The sequence below is a fragment of the Cnephaeus nilssonii genome (assembly GCF_951640355.1).
Source record: "Cnephaeus nilssonii genome assembly, chromosome: 13".
NCBI lineage: Eukaryota > Metazoa > Chordata > Mammalia > Chiroptera > Vespertilionidae > Cnephaeus > Cnephaeus nilssonii.
Window position 1 is genome coordinate 68,578,127 of NC_137084.1, and position 12,344 is coordinate 68,590,470.

Sequence of the window (12,344 nt, forward strand, 5' to 3'; positions counted from 1 at the left end):
AAAAGAAGACTTACAGAAAGAGCACACCAGGTATTTCAGAGAATTGACCCAGATGGCAACACCAATATATTTTCTAGTGAAACTACAGGACTTTAAAGATAAAGAAAACATTCTTTTGGCAACCAATAAAAACAGGTTAAATCACTTATAAATAAGGTTGTCATATAACTTATTAAAACTGGGATACTGTTAAGCGGCACCATTAATAATTATTCTGAGTGAATAAACACCAACCCAGACTGTCCCTGGCCAACTTTGATGTAATTTCAACAAATTATAAAGAAAATAAATGCTAGCCACCTTACTTTTAAAGGAAATAAGATAGAGAACCAATGACAACCCATTAGAATGAGCATCCCTAGCACCCCAAATATCATTTCTACTATAAGAAACAAGATTTTCTGAGAGAAACAGATGATTTCAGATATAGGACAAAAAGTATGTGAGATGACTCCAGGACATTTTCCTTTGCCAGAATGGAAAAAAGATGTTAAAAGGACACAAGAGCCCATACTGTCATCACTATAATGACACTGACAGATGAAAGACAACTTCTGATAACATAAGGTGGCTCTGTATGAATGCTTGCAATAAAATCTAGAGTTTTCTGTATTAGGAAGGATGATTCTTTGAAATAGAGGCATATATATTTCAAACACACACACACGCACAAATCTAACATTTTTTCTATCTTTTTTGTTCCAAAAGACATAAAGAAAATGCATCTGGTGCCTCTGTATCTTCCAACTCTTTTGAGCATTCTACTATTATAAAAGTGGTGGGATACCATTGGGATAGAAAATTTATAACAAGAGTGAAAGTGAATACTCAAAGGTGTGACAAGCCAAATCAAGTTTCTATCATCAAATGAGGATGAAACCCTTCTTGCAGTGATTTATTTTTTAAGGTCAGACCCTACTGCCTTCTTCTTTTTATTTATTTTTTTAAAATATACTTTATTGATTTTTTACAGAGAGGAAGAGAGAGGGATAGAGAGTTAGAAACATCGATGAGAGAGAAACATCGATCAGCTGCCTCTTGCACACACCCTATTGGGGATGTGCCCGCAACCAAGGTACATGCCCTTGACCGGAATCGAACCTGGGACCCTTGAGTCCGCAGGCCAACACTCTATCCACTGAGCCAAACCGGTTTCTGGCCCTACTGCCTTCTTCTATCCCCACATAAACACACATATAAAACCAAGGGTGACAGAAAACTAAATAATTGTACAAGTACAAGTAATATACTTTTTCTTAGTCTGTGGCAGCTTTAATTTGATAATTTTATATATCATAGGTCACTAGTAAACTTTTGCTATATGTGATGTTGACATAAAACAGAAGATTAATCAATGCTTCTTTATTTGCAATATTTTATATATATATATATATATATATATATATATATATATATATATATATATATGCTTAAGCGACTGGCCAACTGGCCGACCAGTAGCTATGATGCACACTGACCACCAGGGGGCAGATTCTCAATGCAGGAGCAGAAACCACAGGCATGGAAACATGGAACAGATTGATGACTCTCAGGAGAAGTGGGGGGAGAGCGGGAAGAGATTAACCAAACATCTTATATGCATACTAGAGGCCCTCTTGCAATCCAGGACCCCTTGGGGGATGTCGGAGAGCTAGTTTTGGCCCCATCCCTGCAGGCCAGGCCGAGGGACCCCACCAGTGCACGAATCCGTGCACTGGGCCTCTAGTTTATAATATATTAATAGTACTCAAAAACATTTCCTGTTAATAGAGCAAGCATCACAAAACAAATCACAAAAAGACATTTGTAGTGATGTGATATTATCTGGAAAAGGTGTTTGCATATGTAAATAAGTTAAAGATCATAGGTGGTCAGGGTGGGCCTTAAATCCAATGTTAATATGACAAGAGACACACAAAGAGACACATAGAGAAGAGGAGAAGGCAGAATAAAGACAGAGGCAAAGATCAGAGTGATACATGGACAAGTCCAAGAATGCCTACAGCCTCTCTGCTGAGAAGCTGGAAAAGATAAGGAACAGAATATCCCCTAGAGCCTCTAGAGATAGTACAGCAATGCCCACATGTTGACTTGGCCATAGTAACTGTGATATAAATTTCTGTTGTTTTAGACATCCCCAAAGGAAGAATGATAAAGAGAGGGATAAGAGGGGAAGGGACAGGGGGAGAGGGAGGAGAAGGAAGAGTAGGAGAAGAATAAAAGAGGAAGAGAAGAAGAAAACATAGGAGATAATGAAAAATGCCCATTTACTTAAAATGGGATAAAGTAAGGAAGACAAAAAATAATATTTGCAATGGATTGATACACTATACATATGTGAGTTTTTATTTTAAATGAATGGATTTGTCTATATTACATATATATATTATATATATACAAGTCTATAAATTTTATAAACATAAACTATAAATATTTTTAAATTTCAAAATAATACTTCTTTAAAAGAAGTATTATTTTGAAATTTAATTAATAAATTTAATTAAATTTGCTCATTAATTACTACTGGAGCTCTCTAGGACACTAAATTAAAATTGGTAAAAGAAAAGAAAAAAGTGTTCATCCTGCATTTACAATATGAACTATATTTCAAAGTGACCAAATATCTAATAAGGAAAAGAAAGTCCTTACAGAAGAATTCTAACTAATAAATGCACAAGGAATTATGAAACTGAAATATCATCATTTTACAAACATTGTAAAATAATAGATAAAGAAAATAACAATCAATGGATGCAGTAAACAGTATGTGTAAATGTAATGGAAAATTTAATAATGAAGACATAGGGCTGACAATACCTGAGCCCACGGATAATCTTGGCAGAGTAGAAGTGGGACAGTCAGAAACATTATACTCCTCATGATGTGATGTAACTGGAAGTATATAGTACCAACTTTGAATTACTATTTCCTAAAAGTTTGAATGAATTTAATAAAATATCAAGATCTAACAGTTTACAGGAAATACAGAAGATAGAGAACCATATTGAAGAACACCGTAAGAAAGCAGCTAGCCAAATCTTTTGTGTACAGGATAAAAGTCCTTGCTTACCAATAAACCAAAAGGAGAGGAAAACATTTAAAGCATAAAGAGACATAGCTGTTAAATTAAATGTGTGGATGTTGTTTTGATCCTCATTTGAACAAGCTTTCTTCGAATATGACTGTGTCTATATAGTTCCTATTTACTCTTTCAGAACCACTCTATACCCTACCTGATTCTCTTTGTATCACAGGGAGATGGTCTTTTTGAACTAACAAGGATTAGCAAAGTAGGGACAGTAGGTCAAATCTAACCAGTGGCCTGTTTACATATAAACTGAGAGATAAAAATTATGGTTACATTTTTAAAAGTTATATATTTAATTTACTTCCTACTTATTTCCTTCTACTAATTTTGGACTTAGTTTGTCCTTTTTTTGTAGTTCATTTAGGTGTAAAGTTAGGTTGTTTATTTGAGATCTTTCTTTTTTCTTAATGTAGGCATTTATCATTACAAACTTATCTCTTAGAACTGAGTTTACTGCATCCTGTAAGTTTTGGTATAGTGTTTCCATTTAAATTTGTCTCAAGATATTTTTAAATTTTTGTTTTATTTCAAATGATCAATGAAATAGTTGTTTTATTTTAAAGATAAACTAGATAGAAAAATCTTTAGCTAGCCATGCCAGAAATAAAGATAGGATTCAAATGATATTATAAATAAAAAGGAGATATTACAATTGATAACACATAAATACAAAAGATCAACAGAGACTACTATGAATAATTTTATGCCAACAATTGAACCATCAGAAAAAAAATGAATAAATTTCTAGAAAATGGATAAATTTCTACTGTGACTGAATTGTAGAGGTAGAAAATCTGAATAGACCAATTACCAGTAAGGAGATAAATCAAGAATTAAAAGCTTCCCAACAAAGAAAAAGGATTTCCTGGTGAATTCTACCAAACATTTAAAGAATAATTAATACCAATTGTTCTCAAACTCTCCCAAGAAATAAAAGAGAAAAGAACACTTTGAAACTTATATTACAAGACTAAAACTACCCTGATGTCAAAACCAGAACAATGATACTATAAGAAAATAAATATTCTTGATGAACATAAATGCAACAATCTTCCACAAAATAATAGCAAATCAAATTCAACAGTACATTGAAATGACCATACACCAGATCAAGTGAGATATATTCCAAGGATACAAGGATAATTTAACATCCATGAACCAATAAATGTGGTACACCACATTTTTAAAAAAGGATAAAAGTCATACATTCATATCAATAGATGCAGGAAAGGCATTTGACAAACTACAACATCCTTTCATGATTAAAATTCTCAACAGAGTATGGAGGGAAAGTCCACAACATAATAATGACCATATGTGACAAACCTACAGCTAACATCATACTCAATGGTGAAAAGCTTAAAGCTTTTTCTATAAGGTCAGGAACAAGACAAGGATGCCCATTCTCACTACTTTTATTCAACACTAGAGGCCCAATGCACAAAATTAGTGCACTCAGGGGGCGGGGTCCCTCAGCCTGGCCTGTGCCCTTTCACAGTCCTGGAGCCCTGGGGGAATGACTGACTGCCGGCAGAGGTGGGAGAGGCTCCCTCGCGCCACCGCCACCGCTGCTGTGCTTGCCAGCCATGAGCCTGGCTTCTGGCTGAGCAGCACTCCTGCTGTGGGAGCACACTGACCACCAGGGGGCAGCTTCTGCATTGAACATCTGCCCCCTGGTGGTCAGTGTGCATCATAGCAACCAGTCATTCCACCGTTCAGTTGATTTGCATATTAGCCTTTTATTATATAGGACAGTACCAGAAGTCCTAGCCAGAGTAATTAGACAAGAAAAAAAAGTCATCTGAATTGGAGAAGAAGGAAAATTGTTTCTATTTGTAGATAACAAATTACATATTAAAAAAACTAAAGACTACCAAAAAACTGTTAGAACTAATGAACAAATTCAGTAAAGTTGCAGGGTAAAAAATAATATGCAAAAATCAGTTGTGTTTCTATACATGAACAATGAACTATCAGAAAAGAAATTAAAAAAAAATAATCCCGTTTATCATCGCATCAAAAAGAATAAAACACCTGAAAATAAATTTAACCAAGGAAATGAAAGATCTGTATACTATATAAGATATTGATGAAAAAATATTTAAGAAGACACAAATAGTTGAAAAGATATTTTGTATTCTTGGATTGAGAAAATGAATATTGCATATGCATACATACATAGTCCATGGACAGACAATAGCGTGGGGAAGGCTGGGGGAGGGGTGGAGGTTGAGTGGAGGGAGTCAATGGGGGGGGAGGGGAAGGGACATGTATAATACTTTCAACAAAAAAAGATAATTTTTTTAAAAAAAGAATGAATATTTTTAAAATGTCCATATAGCCAAAAGCAAACTACAGATTCAATGCAATCCCTACCAAAATTTAAATAGTATTTATCACAGAAATAAATAAAGATATCCAAAAATTTGTATGAAACCATAAAAGACTCCAAATACCAAAAGTAATCTTGGGAAAGAGGTACAAAGCTAGAAGCATCACAATTCCCGATTTCCAGCTATATTACAAAGCTATAGTAATCAAAACAGTATGGTTTTAGCATAAAAACAGACACATAGATCAATGAAACATAATAGAAGACCAAAAATGAACCCATGCATATATGGTTAATTAATTTATGACATAGGAGCCAAGAATATACAATGGAAAAAGAACAGTCTCTTCAATAAATGGTGTTGAAAAAACTGGACAGCCACATGAAAAAAAAAAAATGAAACTGGACCCCTACACCTTACACCAACAATACACAAAAGTCAACTCAAATAGATTAAAGACTTGAGGGTGAGACCTAAAATTATAAAACTCCTAAAAAAAAACATAAGGAACAAGCTCCTTAAACTTAGTCTTGGTAATGAGTGCTTTGGGTATGAGATCAAAAGCACAGGTAACAAAAGCAAAAATAAATAAGTAGGACTACATTAAATTAAAAAGCATCTCTGCACAGCAAAGGAAATCATCAATAAAATGAAAAGGTTATGTCTGGAATGGGAGAAAATATTTGTAAACCACATATCTGAAAAGTGATTAATATCTAAAATATACAAGGAACTCATTCAACATAATAGAAACAAAACAAAATTTAAATGAGCAAAAGACTGTAATAGATATTTTTTCCAAAGAAAACATACAAATGACTGAGGCTCAACATCACTAATCATCAGAGAAATGCAAATCAAAATCACAGGTAAATATGATATGTGAGATGATGTATGTGTTAGCTTAATGGGGGAAACCCTTTCACAATGAATATGTATATCAAATCATTACATTGTATGCTTTATTTCTTTAATATATTTCTATTGATTTCAGAAAAGAAAGAAGAAGGAGAGAGAGGAGCATCAATGATGAGGGAGAATCATTGATCAGCTGCTTCCAACATGCCCCCCACTGGGGATTGAGCCACAACCTGGGCATGTGCCCTGAATGGAAGTTGAACCATGACCTCCTGGTTCATAGGTTGACACTCAACCATTTAGCCACACTGGCCTGGCACATTGTACACTTCAAATATCTTATTATTTTATTTGTCAATTATACCTCAGTAAAGCTGGCAGAAAGGGTTTATACAATGGGGAAAAAATAAAGAAAAGAAGCAATGGAACAGAGACTTTACATGAGTCTCGATGCCAAATATGTTAATTGCCCTGCTCTTTAAAAGAAAAGAAAAAGTCAATCCCTGTATTAATTGCCTGAGATCCCCTGACCTCTGAATTCCATTTGGATCTGCCCAATGGAAGACACCAAAAAGAGCTCTGAGGGTGGAAGGAGTGATTGAAGTATTTATCCCCACTGCTCCCTCCCTTCCATCAGGCCATTCTCTCTAAGTTCCAGTATGCTTCCCCCCCTTGCTTCCTCAGGCCTACAGGTGAACATGGCTTTTCATTATTGCTAGCCTTCAGGTACAGCCTTCAGGTACCATCCCTTCCAATTTTCTTTAAGCCTGGACACACCTTTGTAAATAGTCCCTTTATCAAAAATCTCTCTGAATATGCTGTTTCCAGGACTCTGACTCATACAGACTATGCGTTAGATGATAACTTAGGTATGATAATGGCATGGTGGCTATGTTGGAAATGTCTCCAGGTAGAGATACATATCAAATGTTCATGGATATGATCATGAAGGCTAGAATTTGTCCTTAAATACTCCTGAAAAAGAAGGAGAGAGATAAATTAAACAAGAACGATATACAAGGTGGGGCAAAAGTAGGTTAACAGTTGTCAGTATGTGGGCAGTTTATTCTGATATTATTATTTATTAATTATTGTATTATTTTCCATCTGAACTGTAAATCTACTTTTGCCCCACCCTGTATATGCATATATGTGTATATATGTAGATTATACACCATTGGGTATATATGAGGATCCATTATACTATTTTCTTTAGTTTTGTGTATTTTTTAAAATAATAATACAAAGAAAGAACAATAAAACTTTAACCGTACATTCGTTGTTTGGTTAACTAAAAGAGGATAATTATATTGAATGAATTTTTTTTAAAGGACCAACAAAGATTTAGGATAGTCCCTGCGGTTAAGAGCATGAACTTTGGAGATGAAAAAGTGGGTTTAAATCTCACTTCAGATACTAATTAAGTAAATAAAGATTTCTCAATCTTATAATCTCATCTGTAAATTGTAGAAAATATTTACATCATTGGACTATTATTAAAATAACTAAATAAAATAATGCATATAATCCTCCTGACACCTACCAGATGCTTAATAAGTTATAGTTGACACTGCTATTATATTCATTATAATAGTTCAGATTTAGAGAATAAAAGAAAATTGAGTTTGGGATTATAGGAAGAGCAAGGAAAGATGATAGCTACCCAGGAATATTCTAAAAGCTATGTGTCCTCTGATACAGATAGAATGTGTTGTGAGATCTCTTTGTCACTAGAGACCTAGCATTTTTTACAGGCTAATTGAACTATAGCATTTGAGATAAAAAGTGCAGTCAATGCTATTTAAGTAGCATGTAATAATTAGGAAACTAGTTTAATGGAGAAAATCTCAAAGGGAATCTCTCTCTCTCTCTCTCTTTTTTTTTCTATTTGACAGATGGAATGTTTAACACCTTAATAGGAGCACCACATTGGTTCAAGCATTTTAATTGGAATAACTTCAGTTTTAATTGCATACAAAGTTAAAATCACATTAAAGAAGACCATGAGGAAGCAGATGTTTTGTAATGTGCCTGCCTGTCCCTTTGACTGGTTCAGAAGAAAGATACAGTGATGTGCTGTGGTGCACATTTGTTTTACTATTTGGCTTGAGGTTCTTGATAAATTATTAACTGATCAACATGATGTCGTGTGAGAGGGCTATAAAACAAAATTATGTCTCCACTGAGGTAAGTGAGTGGCAAAGATGTGCTCATTAGTGGTGTCTACACATGAACGAAGAATGACAAATTGAAACAATTCTGCTAGTAACCTCCAGTCCAAATATCGCTCCAACCTGATACATTCACTTGATTGAGGAAGAATTGCTTGAGGCTTTACAATTTCTAAGTAATTGCTTCTATTTTCTCCCTCACATTAGTTTAGCTGTGTCTGCAAGCACAGATGGTCTGCCCTTTGTTTTACCTCAAGTGATTTGCTGTTTAAGCTTGCCACTTGACTGGGGCAAAACGGGCTCCCTCGGGAGTCCCTTGGGTCTCTATCAAGAGACACCCCGTTAGGTGGGTCCAGTGAGCCTGTGCTTAGTATCCAAATGCTCTTCACCTTCCTACACACTCCTCCAACCGCATCAATCCTGCTTTTAGTGTCACACTGAGATGGTTAAAAACTAGTACATTTCAATCTGTATCTTTTTGAGGAGGGTCAGAATTTCAACAGGAATCCAAATCTTAGGTGTCAAGACTGTGAAGCTCCAATAGGTTTAATTTGGGGCTTGTCTTATGTCAGAGTTTGAGAGAAGATGGATAATTAGAGGGTAGTTCAGGCTTGGGGACCCTTGAAGTCATCAGCAGGCAGCCTCTAGCCATCCCACATCTACCCATGACACAAGCTATGATGAGGCAAGAACTCTCCACTCTGTCACTGAGGTGTACCTTGAATTCCATACAAAGCAAACAAGCGAAGCTTGATTCCAACCTAAAGACAGAAATTCCACTCATGATTTTCTTATATAACATTTATCTCTGCAATATCAGAATGTTCCCTTTCATGGTGCTACCTGGTTTTCTGCAGGACTCTGAGTCATTTGCTCTCCTGGCCTCTGAGATGTTCATGAGGGGCTTAGGGGGTAGGGGTGGAATTTAATGAAATAATAAGTGTAGCCTTAATTATCTCTTGAGACAAGAAGCTATGCTGTTCACACATTTCAGGCTCCTTCAAGGAGATCTGTTTAAGAAGCTATTTCTTCAAGATGTTCCTCTTAGCAACTCAACAACTTCTCTTAGGAGTTAACCTTGGTAATATCCTACTGGAGATCTAGAAACGATGTTTTAATCCAAAGTGTTCTTCAGAACACTGTTCCCAGAGATGTCAACAGTGCCTGGAAAATGAATCCATGGTTTAAAAAGATTAGTGAATTCTGAAATCTGTACCTCCTTTGTAGTGATTCAAAATGCCTTCCAGCAGTTAAGGCTCTGAGAAGTCCTGCAATAGAGAGAGCTATTTGACTTTGTATAACTCAGCATTTCCTCAATGTTGTTTTGTGTGTGTTTTTTTTGCACATTTATTTTGAACCCTATGAAACATGTTCCAGAGAACATATGCTTATAAAATGCTAGTTAATCCAATGACCCCATTCAAAGGGCCATAAATCTTGGTGATAGAGCATGGGGTATATGGAATGGGAGAGAAGTGGGTAAGAATGCAGACTTTAGAGATCCATGACTCCATATGTTCCCAAAGCATTATCTCTAAAGTTAATAAATAACATAACTCATACCTATATTGGTGACTGTTTTTCAAATATATTAAGGTATTACTAAAATTTATTAAATATGAATCTGTGTACAAGCACCACTGAGATTTTAGGACGTTTTTTTTTTTTTTCTGTTTTGCATCTTTTTCCAGTCATCAGAATCTAAAAATAGAGCTATTGTAAGGGAGATCTATCAACTGTTCTGATGTTAAAAAAGGATTCTTTGTACTAAAGGCGGGGAAAGGGGCTCGGGAACGACAGCTTTAGCCCAAAGGAGTGACTCTAATGGTTGGAAATTCAGGCAAAGTGCCAGCAGATGGGGAGATTCTGAGGGCACCAGTGCTGGTTTCTCCCGAATCATAACACACAGTGTCACCTGGTCCATCCATAAACAGCCTGGGTGGGGAGCATCCAGTGGATGGAGCCCTTCACATGTCCTTGAGGCCATGTCTCTGTGGGGTGCTTGGCAAGCATGCACAGTGAAACTGACCTTTCTGAATCCCAGCTGCACAAATGAGCTGCAATGGCCAGATGTGACCGCCCTGACCCTGTTTTGTGTGCAGCACGTACAACGCACCCTCGATGACCCCTAGGGACCTTGCTGGCTCTGGGATTCCATGCCACAGATTTCTGCAAGTTGTACATCAAAAAGTAAAACAAATTCCCATGTAAAAGAAAAAAAAATGTATTCACAGATGCTGCTCTTTCCAAAGAGAGGGCAAATGCAGGTCTAGCCAATAAAAGCAAACTCAACAATCCCCTTAATCACAAGGATGATCACTCTGATCAGCCCGGAGTATCGCCATCATGGTACAACCTCATCATTACTCTGGAATCATTGCAACCCTGATGGTGAGATTATCATGGTGATTGCATAGCAGATAGTTATCCTAATAGCATATTATGTGTCTTGGATCACTTTTTCCCATCCAGCTGGTAGACAACATTTAATTTTGTCCTTGGTATAAGAAAGCCAGCATTGCTCTGCAGCATTTGGCCTTTTACAAACACTCCAGATTAACTGAACTTTAAGAAATGTCTACATTTAAATCATAACCCTGACTCGGAGGTTGAAAATGCAAGCTGACCAGGAATGCAGCCAGAGGCAGCCAGATTCTGCCTCTGCTCTTCAGAGCTGGTGTCCACGCCCTGCAGAGGTGGCTGAGTCAGTGCTATTGGCAAGGGCGTGCACCCAGCCCCTCTGGGGAGCGGAGGCCTGTCACAGGCCGGCAGGAACTCTAGGACTCTTGCTTTTCTTAATGACTCAGTAGTTGCTGACCTGGAAGAAATCCAATCCAGAGGACAACTTTTTATTTAATTCCTTATTTCATCCTTAGCTGCAAGATTTTGACATTTTCATCTGTGACTCTTTGCCAGGTCATTTCTCCCCTGGATGTTTTAAAATTGCTCTTGTCACATGGGGTTTATAGTTTCTGCTGGTTTTTCTAGGTTGCAACTACAAACTGGTTCTATAGTTTTCAGTTTGAATTTTGTTATAGGATCTCTTGAAAAGTAACATCATAGCTTTAGGTGGATAACAGTGAAAAGACCAAGGATACTACAACAAATTAGCGTCCTTCAGTAAATTTCAGCTTCAAGGTTCTTTCAGGAGGAACATGGTTATTCCTTCTTGGTTTTGCCTTGCTTTATGCATTTGCCAATAGAAAGATAATTAACATTTATTGCTAAAGGTCCCTGGCACAGAGCCAACTAACAATAACACAACTGTCTTCATAACATAAAGCACCAGGTGAGCACAATATGAACTGGAGGAGTTACGGAACAGAAAAGAATAAATTAGCCAGTGATTCAAAATTCCTGGTTATATCTACACAACACTAGGCATCTGGAAGAAAACTGAGCATTGCAATTAGATCTTCAGGGGTTTTCAAATATTTAGATTGATTGAAAGCAAAGGTGGTTTTTTTTCTTTTTCAATTTAAGTGTTGGGTATTCAGTAGACAATAGTCTTTCATGAACAGTTTTTATGCAGAATCTTGGGAGTTACTAATTCTTTAGTCATTAGACCATTTACCCGGGAGTGACATCATTTTAGATTTAGACCGTGTGTGCATGATATCAAATGCTTTCTGAAGGAATTGACCAATTCATTGGGCTTTGTCACCATGTGGGTTTTCATGAAAATGTCTGTTGAAGCAGAGAGTTCGGCAAACTCATTAGTCAACAGAGCCAAATATCAACAGGACAACGATTGAAATTTCTTTTGAGAGCCAAATTTTTTAAACTTCAACTTCTTCTAACGCCACTTCTTCAAAATAGACTCGCCCAGGCCATGGTATTTTGTGAAAGAGCCACACTTAAGGGGCCAAAGAGCCTCATGTGGCTCGCGAGCCG